Consider the following 11,127-nt stretch of genomic DNA (forward strand, 5'->3'; position numbering starts at 1 on the left):
CAGGTTTTGGAATGTTTGGATTCCTTTTGGCGGGTTTTAAAATATTTTGGCGGGTATTTGGAATGTTTTGGTTTGCTTTCATTTGTTTTGATTATGTTTTGGCAAGTTACTGAATGTTTCGATCACTTCTTACTGGTTTTCTAGTATTTTGGCATCTTTTCAGAATGTTTTGATCAGTTTTGGCGGGTTCTAAATAATTTTGTCGGGTTTTTGGAATGTTTTGGTTGGTTTTGATTTGTTTTTATGATGTATTGCCAAGTTTTTTGAATGTTTTGATCAGTTCAGGCTGGTTTTCTAATGTTTTGGCATCTTTTCAGAATGTTTTGATGAGTTTTGCGGGTCTAAATCATTTTGGCGGGTTTTCAGAATGTTTTGGTTGGTTTTGATTTGTTTTTATGATGTTTTGGTGGGTTTTCGGAATGTTTTGGTTGGGTTTTAGAATGTTTTGTATTCTCTTGAGTTGTTTTTATTGTGTTGGCAGGTTTTGGAATGTTTGGATTCCTTTTGGCGGGTTTTAAAATCTTTTGGCGAATATTTGGTATGTTTTGGCGGGTGTTCGGAATGTTTTGATTAGTTTTGACAGGTTTTGAAATATTTTGGCGGGTTTTTAGAAGGTTTCGATTTGTTTTGATTTGTTTTGATTCTGTTTAGCCCAGTTTTTGGTGTGTTTGGATTAGCTTTGGTGGGCTTGATCATGTTTTGTCAGGTTTTTTCGAATGTATTGATGACTTCTGTCTGGTTTTCTATTTTGGCGGGTTTGAAAATATTTTTGGATGAGTTTTGGCGGGTTTGAAAATATTTTGGCTCTTTGCGCAGAGATGACGGTGCCGGTTGCGGTGCGCTCCGGGGCGCTCCTTCTGCGGAAAGACGCCTGGCAGCGGCACTTGGGACAGCTCCGCGTCTCCGTATTCTGCGTTTCTTGCCTTCTGCATCTCAGCAAAATGCTTTCCCACTAGGTCTAGCAAGGAGAAACTGTGGCAGCTGAGTAGATGTAGCCTGGCCCGCCCTTTGAAGTTGACAAGTTCTTGGCATCTCAGAGCCTCAAGGGAAGAGCAAGGTTATCTATGGTAGGCTGGGGCAGAACTAGCAGCAAGCAGAGCAAAGTTGTCCAAGAATAGCTTCCATTGGAATGCTAATGGCAATTGAAGAGGCAGGCCAGTGGCAAGCCACTAGCTTCTAGCAGTTTGAAAGTTGCAGACACAGTGCAGGTGTTGTGCGGCTTCCTTCTTGGCCTCCTAGAAGGTGCCGCGCTCTCCGTCTCTTGCTTGCCAATATGTTGCCTTGTTCCTCTTATTTTTTGGTTGGTTTTGATTTGTTTTTATGATGTTTTGGCGGGTTTTCGGAATGTTTTGGTGGTGTTTTAGAATGTTTTGTATTCTCTTGTGTTGTTTTGATTGTCTTGGCAGGTTTTGGAATGTTTGGATTCCTTTTGGCGGGTTTTAAAATATTTTGGCGGGTATTTGGAATGTTTTGGTTTGCTTTCATTTGTTTTGATTATGTTTTGGCAAGTTATTGAATGTTTCGATCACTTCTGACTGGTTTTCTAGTATTTTGGCATCCTTTCAGAATGTTTTGATCAGTTTTGGCGGGTTCTAAATAATTTTGTCGGGTTTTTGGAATGTTTTGGTTGGTTTTGATTTGTTTTTATGATGTATTGCCAAGTTTTTTGAATGTTTTGATCAGTTCAGGCTGGTTTTCTAATGTTTTGGCATCTTTTCAGAATGTTTTGATGAGTTTTGCGGGTCTAAATCATTTTGGCGGGTTTTCAGAATGTTTTGGTTGGTTTTGATTTGTTTTTATGATGTTTTGGTGGGTTTTCGGAATGTTTTGGTTGGGTTTTAGAATGTTTTGTATTCTCCTGAGTTGTTTTTATTGTGTTGGCAGGTTTTGGAATGTTTGGATTCCTTTTGGCGGGTTTTAAAATCTTTTGGCGGGTATTTGGAATGTTTTGGCGGGTATTCGGAAGGTTTTGATTAGTTTTGACAGGTTTTGAAATATTTTGGCGGGTTTTTAGAAGGTTTCGATTTGTTTTGATTTGTTTTGATTCTGTTTAGCCCAGTTTTTGGTGTGTTTGGATTAGCTTTGTTGGGCTTGATCATGTTTTGTCAGGTTTTTTCGAATGTACTGATGACTTCTGTCTGGTTTTCTATTTTGGCGGGTTTGAAAATATTTTTGGATTAGTTTTGGCGGGTTTGAAAATATTTTGGCTCTTTGCGCAGAGATGACGGTGCCGGTTGCGGTGCGCTCCGGGGCGCTCCTTCTGCGGAAAGACGCCTGGCAGCGGCACTTGGGACAGCCCCGCGTCTCCGTATTCTGCGTTTCTTGCCTTCTGCATCTCAGCAAAATGCTTTCCCACTAGGTCTAGCAAGGAGAAACTGCGGCAGCTGAGTAGATGTAGCCTGGCCCGCCCTTTGAAGTTGACAAGTTCTTGGCATCTCAGAGCCTCAAGGGAAGAGCAAGGTTATCTATGGTAGGCTGGGGCAGAACTAGCAGCAAGCAGAGCAAAGTTGTCCAAGAATAGCTTCCATTGGAATGCTAATGGCAATTGAAGAGGCAGGCCAGTGGCAAGCCACTAGCTTCTAGCAGTTTGAAAGTTGCAGACACAGTGCAGGTGTTGTGCGGCTTCCTTCTTGGCCTCCTAGAAGGTGCCGCGCTCTCCGTCTCTTGCTTGCCAATATGTTGCCTTGTTCCTCTTATTTTTTGGTTGGTTTTGATTTGTTTTTATGATGTTTTGGCGGGTTTTCGGAATGTTTTGGTGGTGTTTTAGAATGTTTTGTATTCTCTTGTGTTGTTTTGATTGTCTTGGCAGGTTTTGGAATGTTTGGATTCCTTTTGGCGGGTTTTAAAATATTTTGGCGGGTATTTGGAATGTTTTGGTTTGCTTTCATTTGTTTTGATTATGTTTTGGCAAGTTATTGAATGTTTCAATCACTTCTTACTGGTTTTCTAGTATTTTGGCATCTTTTCAGAATGTTTTGATCAGTTTTGGCGGGTTCTAAATAATTTTGTCGGGTTTTTGGAATGTTTTGGTTGGTTTTGATTTGTTTTTATGATGTATTGCCAAGTTTTTTGAATATTTTGATCAGTTCAGGCTGGTTTTCTAATGTTTTGGCATCTTTTCAGAATGTTTTGATGAGTTTTGCGGGTCTAAATCATTTTGGCGGGTTTTCAGAATGTTTTGGTTGGTTTTGATTTGTTTTTATGATGTTTTGGTGGGTTTTCGGAATGTTTTGTTTGGGTTTTAGAAAGTTTTGTATTCTCCTGAGTTGTTTTTATTGTGTTGGCAGGTTTTGGAATGTTTGGATTCCTTTTGGCGGGTTTTAAAATCTTTTGGCGAGTATTTGGTATGTTTTGGCGGGTGTTCGGAATGTTTTGATTAGTTTTGACAGGTTTTGAAATATTTTGGCGGGTTTTTAGAAGGTTTAGATTTGTTTTGATTTGTTTTGATTCTGTTTAGCCCAGTTTTTGGTGTGTTTGGATTAGCTTTGTTGGGCTTGATCATGTTTTGTCAGGTTTTTTCGAATGTATTGATGACTTCTGTCTGGTTTTCTATTTTGGCGGGTTTGAAAATATTTTTGGATGAGTTTTGGCGGGTTTGAAAATATTTTGGCTCTTTGCGCAGAGATGACGGTGCCGGTTGCGGTGCGCTCCGGGGCGCTCCTTCTGCGGAAAGACGCCTGGCAGCGGCACTTGGGACAGCTCCGCGTCTCCGTATTCTGCGTTTCTTGCCTTCCGCATCTCAGCAAAATGCTTTCCCACTAGGTCTAGCAAGGAGAAACTGTGGCAGCTGAGTAGATGTAGCCTGGCCCGCCCTTTGAAGTTGACAAGTTCTTGGCATCTCAGAGCCTCAAGGCAAGAGCAAGGTTATCTATGGTAGGCTGGGGCAGAACTAGCAGCAAGCAGAGCAAAGTTGTCCAAGAATAGCTTCCATTGGAATGCTAATGGCAATTGAAGAGGCAGGCCAGTGGCAAGCCACTAGCTTCTAGCAGTTTGAAAGTTGCAGACACAGTGCAGGTGTTGTGCGGCTTCCTTCTTGGCCTCCTAGAAGGTGCCGCGCTCTCCGTCTCTTGCTTGCCAATATGTTGCCGTGTTCCTCTTATTTTTTGGTTGGTTTTGATTTGTTTTTATGATGTTTTGGCGGGTTTTCGGAATGTTTTGGTGGTGTTTTAGAATGTTTTGTATTCTCTTGTGTTGTTTTGATTGTCTTGGCAGGTTTTGGAATGTTTGGATTCCTTTTGGCGGGTTTTAAAATATTTTGGCGGGTATTTGGAATGTTTTGGTTTGCTTTCATTTGTTTTGATTATGTTTTGGCAAGTTATTGAATGTTTCGATCACTTCTTACTGGTTTTCTAGTATTTTGGCATCTTTTCAGAATGTTTTGATCAGTTTTGGCGGGTTCTAAATAATTTTGTCGGGTTTTTGGAATGTTTTGGTTGGTTTTGATTTGTTTTTATGATGTATTGCCAAGTTTTTTGAATGTTTTGATCAGTTCAGGCTGGTTTTCTAATGTTTTGGCATCTTTTCAGAATGTTTTGATGAGTTTTGCGGGTCTAAATAATTTTGGCGGGTTTTCAGAATGTTTTGGTTGGTTTTGATTTGTTTTTATGATGTTTAGGTGGGTTTTCGGAATGTTTTGGTTGGGTTTTAGAATGTTTTGTATTCTCCTGAGTTGTTTTTATTGTGTTGGCAGGTTTTGGAATGTTTGGATTCCTTTTGGCGGGTTTTAAAATCTTTTGGCGAGTATTTGGTATGTTTTGGCGGGTGTTCGGAATGTTTTGATTAGTTTTGACGGGTTTTGAAATATTTTGGCGGGTTTTTAGAAGGTTTCGATTTGTTTTGATTTGTTTTGATTCTGTTTAGCCCAGTTTTTGGTGTGTTTGGATTAGCTTTGTTGGGCTTGATCATGTTTTGTCAGGTTTTTTCGAATGTATTGATGACTTCTGTCTGGTTTTCTATTTTGGCGGGTTTGAAAATATTTTTGGATTAGTTTTGGCGGGTTTGAAAATATTTTGGCTCTTTGGGCAGAGATGACGGTGCCGGTTGCGGTGCGCTCCGGGGCGCTCCTTCTGCGGAAAGACGCCTGGCAGTGGCACTTGGGACAGCTCCGCGTCTCCGTATTCTGCGTTTCTTGCCTTCTGCATCTCAGCAAAATGCTTTCCCACTAGGTCTAGCAAGGAGAAACTGTGGCAGCTGAGTAGATGTAGCCTGGCCCGCCCTTTGAAGTTGACAAGTTCTTGGCATCTCAGAGCCTCAAGGGAAGAGCAAGGTTATCTATGGTAGGCTGGGGCAGAACTAGCAGCAAGCAGAGCAAAGTTGTCCAAGAATAGCTTCCATTGGAATGCTAATGGCAATTGAAGAGGCAGGCCAGTGGCAAGCCACTAGCTTCTAGCAGTTTGAAAGTTGCAGACACAGTGCAGGTGTTGTGCGGCTTCCTTCTTGGCCTCCTAGAAGGTGCCGCGCTCTCCGTCTCTTGCTTGCCAATATGTTGCCTTGTTCCTCTTATTTTTTGGTTGGTTTTGATTTGTTTTTATGATGTTTTGGCGGGTTTTCGGAATGTTTTGGTGGTGTTTTAGAATGTTTTGTTTTCTCTTGTGTTGTTTATATTGTCTTGGCAGGTTTTGGAATGTTTGGATTCCTTTTGGCGGGTTTTAAAATATTTTGGCGGGTATTTGGAATGTTTTGGTTTGCTTTCATTTGTTTTGATTATGTTTTGGCAAGTTATTGAAAGTTTCGATCACTTCTGACTGGTTTTCTAGTATTTTGGCATCTTTTCAGAATGTTTTGATCAGTTTTGGCGGGTTCTAAATAATTTTGTCGGGTTTTTGGAATGTTTTGGTTGGTTTTGATTTGTTTTTATGATGTATTGCCAAGTTTTTTGAATGTTTTGATCAGTTCAGGCTGGTTTTCTAATGTTTTGGCATCTTTTCAGAATGTTTTGGTGAGTTTTGCGGGTCTAAATCATTTTGGCGGGTTTTCAGAATGTTTTGGTTGGTTTTGATTTGTTTTTATGATGTTTTGGTGGGTTTTCGGAATGTTTTGGTTGGGTTTTAGAATGTTTTGTATTCTCTTGAGTTGTTTTTATTGTGTTGGCAGGTTTTGGAATGTTTGGATTCCTTTTGGCGGGTTTTAAAATCTTTTGGCGGGTATTTGGAATGTTTTGGCGGGTATTCGGAAGGTTTTGATTAGTTTTGACAGGTTTTGAAATATTTTGGCGGGTTTTTAGAAGGTTTAGATTTGTTTTGATTTGTTTTGATTCTGTTTAGCCCAGTTTTTGGTGTGTTTGGATTAGCTTTGTTGGGCTTGATCATGTTTTGTCAGGTTTTTTCGAATGTATTGATGACTTCTGTCTGGTTTTCTATTTTGGCGGGTTTGAAAATATTTTTGGATTAGTTTTGGCGGGTTTGAAAATATTTTGGCTCTTTGCGCAGAGATGACGGTGCCGTTTGCGGTGCGCTCCGGGGCGCTCCTTCTGCGGAAAGACGCCTAGGCAGCGGCACTTGGGACAGCTCCGCGTCTCCGTATGCTGCGTTTCTTGCCTTCTGCATCTCAGCAAAATGATTTCCCACTAGGTCTGGCAAGGAGAAACTGTGGCAGCTGAGTAGATGTAGCCTGGCCCGCCCTTTGAAGTTGACAAGTTCTTGGCATCTCAGAGCCTCAAGGGAAGAGCAAGGTTATCTATGGTAGGCTGGGGCAGAACTAGCAGCAAGCAGAGCAAAGTTGTCCAAGAATAGCTTCCATTGGAATGCTAATGGCAATTGAAGAGGCAGGCCAGTGGCAAGCCACTAGCTTCTAGCAGTTTGAAAGTTGCAGACACAGTGCAGGTGTTGTGCGGCTTCCTTCTTGGCCTCCTAGAAGGTGCCGCGCTCTCCGTCTCTTGCTTGCCAATATGTTGCCTTGTTCCTCTTATTTTTTGGTTGGTTTTGATTTGTTTTTATGATGTTTTGGCGGGTTTTCGGAATGTTTTGGTGGTGTTTTAGAATGTTTTGTTTTCTCTTGTGTTGTTTATATTGTCTTGGCAGGTTTTGGAATGTTTGGATTCCTTTTGGCGGGTTTTAAAATATTTTGGCGGGTATTTGGAATGTTTTGGTTTGCTTTCATTTGTTTTGATTATGTTTTGGCAAGTTATTGAAAGTTTCGATCACTTCTGACTGGTTTTCTAGTATTTTGGCATCTTTTCAGAATGTTTTGATCAGTTTTGGCGGGTTCTAAATAATTTTGTCGGGTTTTTGGAATGTTTTGGTTGGTTTTGATTTGTTTTTATGATGTATTGCCAAGTTTTTTGAATGTTTTGATCAGTTCAGGCTGGTTTTCTAATGTTTTGGCATCTTTTCAGAATGTTTTGATGAGTTTTGCGGGTCTAAATCATTTTGGCGGGTTTTCAGAATGTTTTGGTTGGTTTTGATTTGTTTTTATGATGTTTTGGTGGGTTTTCGGAATGTTTTGGTTGGGTTTTAGAATGTTTTGTATTCTCTTGAGTTGTTTTTATTGTGTTGGCAGGTTTTGGAATGTTTGGATTCCTTTTGGCGGGTTTTAAAATCTTTTGGCGGGTATTTGGAATGTTTTGGCGGGTATTCGGAAGGTTTTGATTAGTTTTGACAGGTTTTGAAATATTTTGGCGGGTTTTTAGAAGGTTTCGATTTGTTTTGATTTGTTTTGATTCTGTTTAGCCCAGTTTTTGGTGTGTTTGGATTAGCTTTGTTGGGCTTGATCATGTTTTGTCAGGTTTTTTCGAATGTATTGATGACTTCTGTCTGGTTTTCTATTTTGGCGGGTTTGAAAATATTTTTGGATTAGTTTTGGCGGGTTTGAAAATATTTTGGCTCTTTGCGCAGAGATGACGGTGCCGGTTGCGGTGCGCTCCGGGGCGCTCCTTCTGCGGAAAGACGCCTAGGCAGCGGCACTTGGGACAGCTCCGCGTCTCCGTATGCTGCGTTTCTTGCCTTCTGCATCTCAGCAAAATGATTTCCCACTAGGTCTGGCAAGGAGAAACTGTGGCAGCTGAGTAGATGTAGCCTGGCCCGCCCTTTGAAGTTGACAAGTTCTTGGCATCTCAGAGCCTCAAGGGAAGAGCAAGGTTATCTATGGTAGGCTGGGGCAGAACTAGCAGCAAGCAGAGCAAAGTTGTCCAAGAATAGCTTCCATTGGAATGCTAATGGCAATTGAAGAGGCAGGCCAGTGGCAAGCCACTAGCTTCTAGCAGTTTGAAAGTTGCAGACACAGTGCAGGTGTTGTGCGGCTTCCTTCTTGGCCTCCTAGAAGGTGCCGCGCTCTCCGTCTCTTGCTTGCCAATATGTTGCCTTGTTCCTCTTATTTTTTGGTTGGTTTTGATTTGTTTTTATGATGTTTTGGCGGGTTTTCGGAATGTTTTGGTGATGTTTTAGAATGTTTTGTATTCTCTTGTGTTGTTTTGATTGTCTTGGCAGGTTTTGGAATGTTTGGATTCCTTTTGGCGGGTTTTAAAATATTTTGGCGGGTATTTGGAATGTTTTGGTTTGCTTTCATTTGTTTTGATTATGTTTTGGCAAGTTATTGAATGTTTTGATCACTTCTTACTGGTTTTCTAGTATTTTGGCATCCTTTCAGAATGTTTTGATCAGTTTTGGCGGGTTCTAAATAATTTTGTCGGGTTTTTGGAATGTTTTGGTTGGTTTTGATTTGTTTTTATGATGTATTGCCAAGTTTTTTGAATGTTTTGATCAGTTCAGGCTGGTTTTCTAATGTTTTGGCATCTTTTCAGAATGTTTTGATGAGTTTTGCGGGTCTAAATCATTTTGGCGGGTTTTCAGAATGTTTTGGTTGGTTTTGATTTGTTTTTATGATGTTTAGGTGGGTTTTCGGAATGTTTTGGTTGGGTTTTAGAATGTTTTGTATTCTCTTGAGTTGTTTTTATTGTGTTGGCAGGTTTTGGAATGTTTGGATTCCTTTTGGCGGGTTTTAAAATCTTTTGGCGGGTATTTGGAATGTTTTGGCGGGTATTCGGAAGGTTTTGATTAGTTTTGACGGGTTTTGAAATATTTTGGCGGGTTTTTAGAAGGTTTCGATTTGTTTTGATTTGTTTTGATTCTGTTTAGCCCAGTTTTTGGTGTGTTTGGATTAGCTTTGGTGGGCTTGATCATGTTTTGTCAGGTTTTTTCGAATGTATTGATGACTTCTGTCTGGTTTTCTATTTTGGCGGGTTTGAAAATATTTTTGGATTAGTTTTGGCGGGTTTGAAAATATTTTGGCTCTTTGGGCAGAGATGACGGTGCCGGTTGCGGTGCGCTCCGGGGCGCTCCTTCTGCGGAAAGACGCCTGGCAGCGGCACTTGGGACAGCTCCGCGTCTCCGTATTCTGCGTTTCGTGCCTTCCGCATCTCAGCAAAATGCTTTCCCACTAGGTCTAGCAAGGAGAAACTGTGGCAGCTGAGTAGATGTAGCCCGGCCCGCCCTTTGAAGTTGACAAGTTCTTGGCATCTCAGAGCCTCAAGGCAAGAGCAAGGTTATCTATGGTAGGCTGGGGCAGAACTAGCAGCAAGCAGAGCAAAGTTGTCCAAGAATAGCTTCCATTGGAATGCTAATGGCAGTTGAAGAGGCAGGCCAGTGGCAAGCCACTAGCTTCTAGCAGTTTGAAAGTTGCAGACACAGTGCAGGTGTTGTGCGGCTTCCTTCTTGGCCTCCTAGAAGGTGCCGCGCTCTCCGTCTCTTGCTTGCCAATATGTTGCCGTGTTCCTCTTATTTTTTGGTTGGTTTTGATTTGTTTTTATGATGTTTTGGTGGGTTTTCGGAATGTTTTGGTGGTGTTTTAGAATGTTTTGTATTCTCTTGTGTTGTTTTGATTGTCTTGGCAGGTTTTGGAATGTTTGGATTCCTTTTGGCGGGTTTTAAAATATTTTGGCGGGTATTTGGAATGTTTTGGTTTGCTTTCATTTGTTTTGATTATGTTTTGGCAAGTTATTGAATGTTTTGATCACTTCTTACTGGTTTTCTAGTATTTTGGCATCTTTTCAGAATGTTTTGATCAGTTTTGGCGGGTTCTAAATAATTTTGTCGGGTTTTTGGAATGTTTTGGTTGGTTTTGATTTGTTTTTATGATGTATTGCCAAGTTTTTTGAATGTTTTGATCAGTTCAGGCTGGTTTTCTAATGTTTTGGCATCTTTTCAGAATGTTTTGATGAGTTTTGCGGGTCTAAATCATTTTGGCGGGTTTTCAGAATGTTTTGGTTGGTTTTGATTTGTTTTTATGATGTTTAGGTGGGTTTTCGGAATGTTTTGGTTGGGTTTTAGAATGTTTTGTATTCTCCTGAGTTGTTTTTATTGTGTTGGCAGGTTTTGGAATGTTTGGATTCCTTTTGGCGGGTTTTAAAATCTTTTGGCGGGTATTTGGAATGTTTTGGCGGGTATTCGGAAGGTTTTGATTAGTTTTGACAGGTTTTGAAATATTTTGGCGGGTTTTTAGAAGGTTTCGATTTGTTTTGATTTGTTTTGATTCTGTTTAGCCCAGTTTTTGGTGTGTTTGGATTAGCTTTGGTGGGCTTGATCATGTTTTGTCAGGTTTTTTCGAATGTACTGATGACTTCTGTCTGGTTTTCTATTTTGGCGGGTTTGAAAATATTTTTGGATGAGTTTTGGCGGGTTTGAAAATATTTTGGCTCTTTGCGCAGAGATGACGGTGCCGGTTGCGGTGCGCTCCGGGGCGCTCCTTCTGCGGAAAGACGCCTGGCAGCGGCACTTGGGACAGCTCCGCGTCTCCGTATTCTGCGTTTCTTGCCTTCTGCATCTCAGCAAAATGCTTTCCCACTAGGTCCAGCAAGGAGAAACTGTGGCAGCTGAGTAGATGTAGCCTGGCCCGCCCTTTGAAGTTGACAAGTTCTTGGCATCTCAGAGCCTCAAGGGAAGAGCAAGGTTATCTATGGTAGGCTGGGGCAGAACTAGCAGGAAGCAGAGCAAAGTTGTCCAAGAATAGCTTCCATTGGAATGCTAATGGCAATTGAAGAGGCAGGCCAGTGGCAAGCCACTAGCTTCTAGCAGTTTGAAAGTTGCAGACACAGTGCAGGTGTTGTGCGGCTTCCTTCTTGGCCTCCTAGAAGGTGCCGCGCTCTCCGTCTCTTGCTTGCCAATATGTTGCCTTGTTCCTCTTATTTTTTGGTTG

Source organism: Passer domesticus, chromosome 5 (assembly GCF_036417665.1).
Source record: "Passer domesticus isolate bPasDom1 chromosome 5, bPasDom1.hap1, whole genome shotgun sequence".
NCBI classification, from domain to species: domain Eukaryota; kingdom Metazoa; phylum Chordata; class Aves; order Passeriformes; family Passeridae; genus Passer; species Passer domesticus.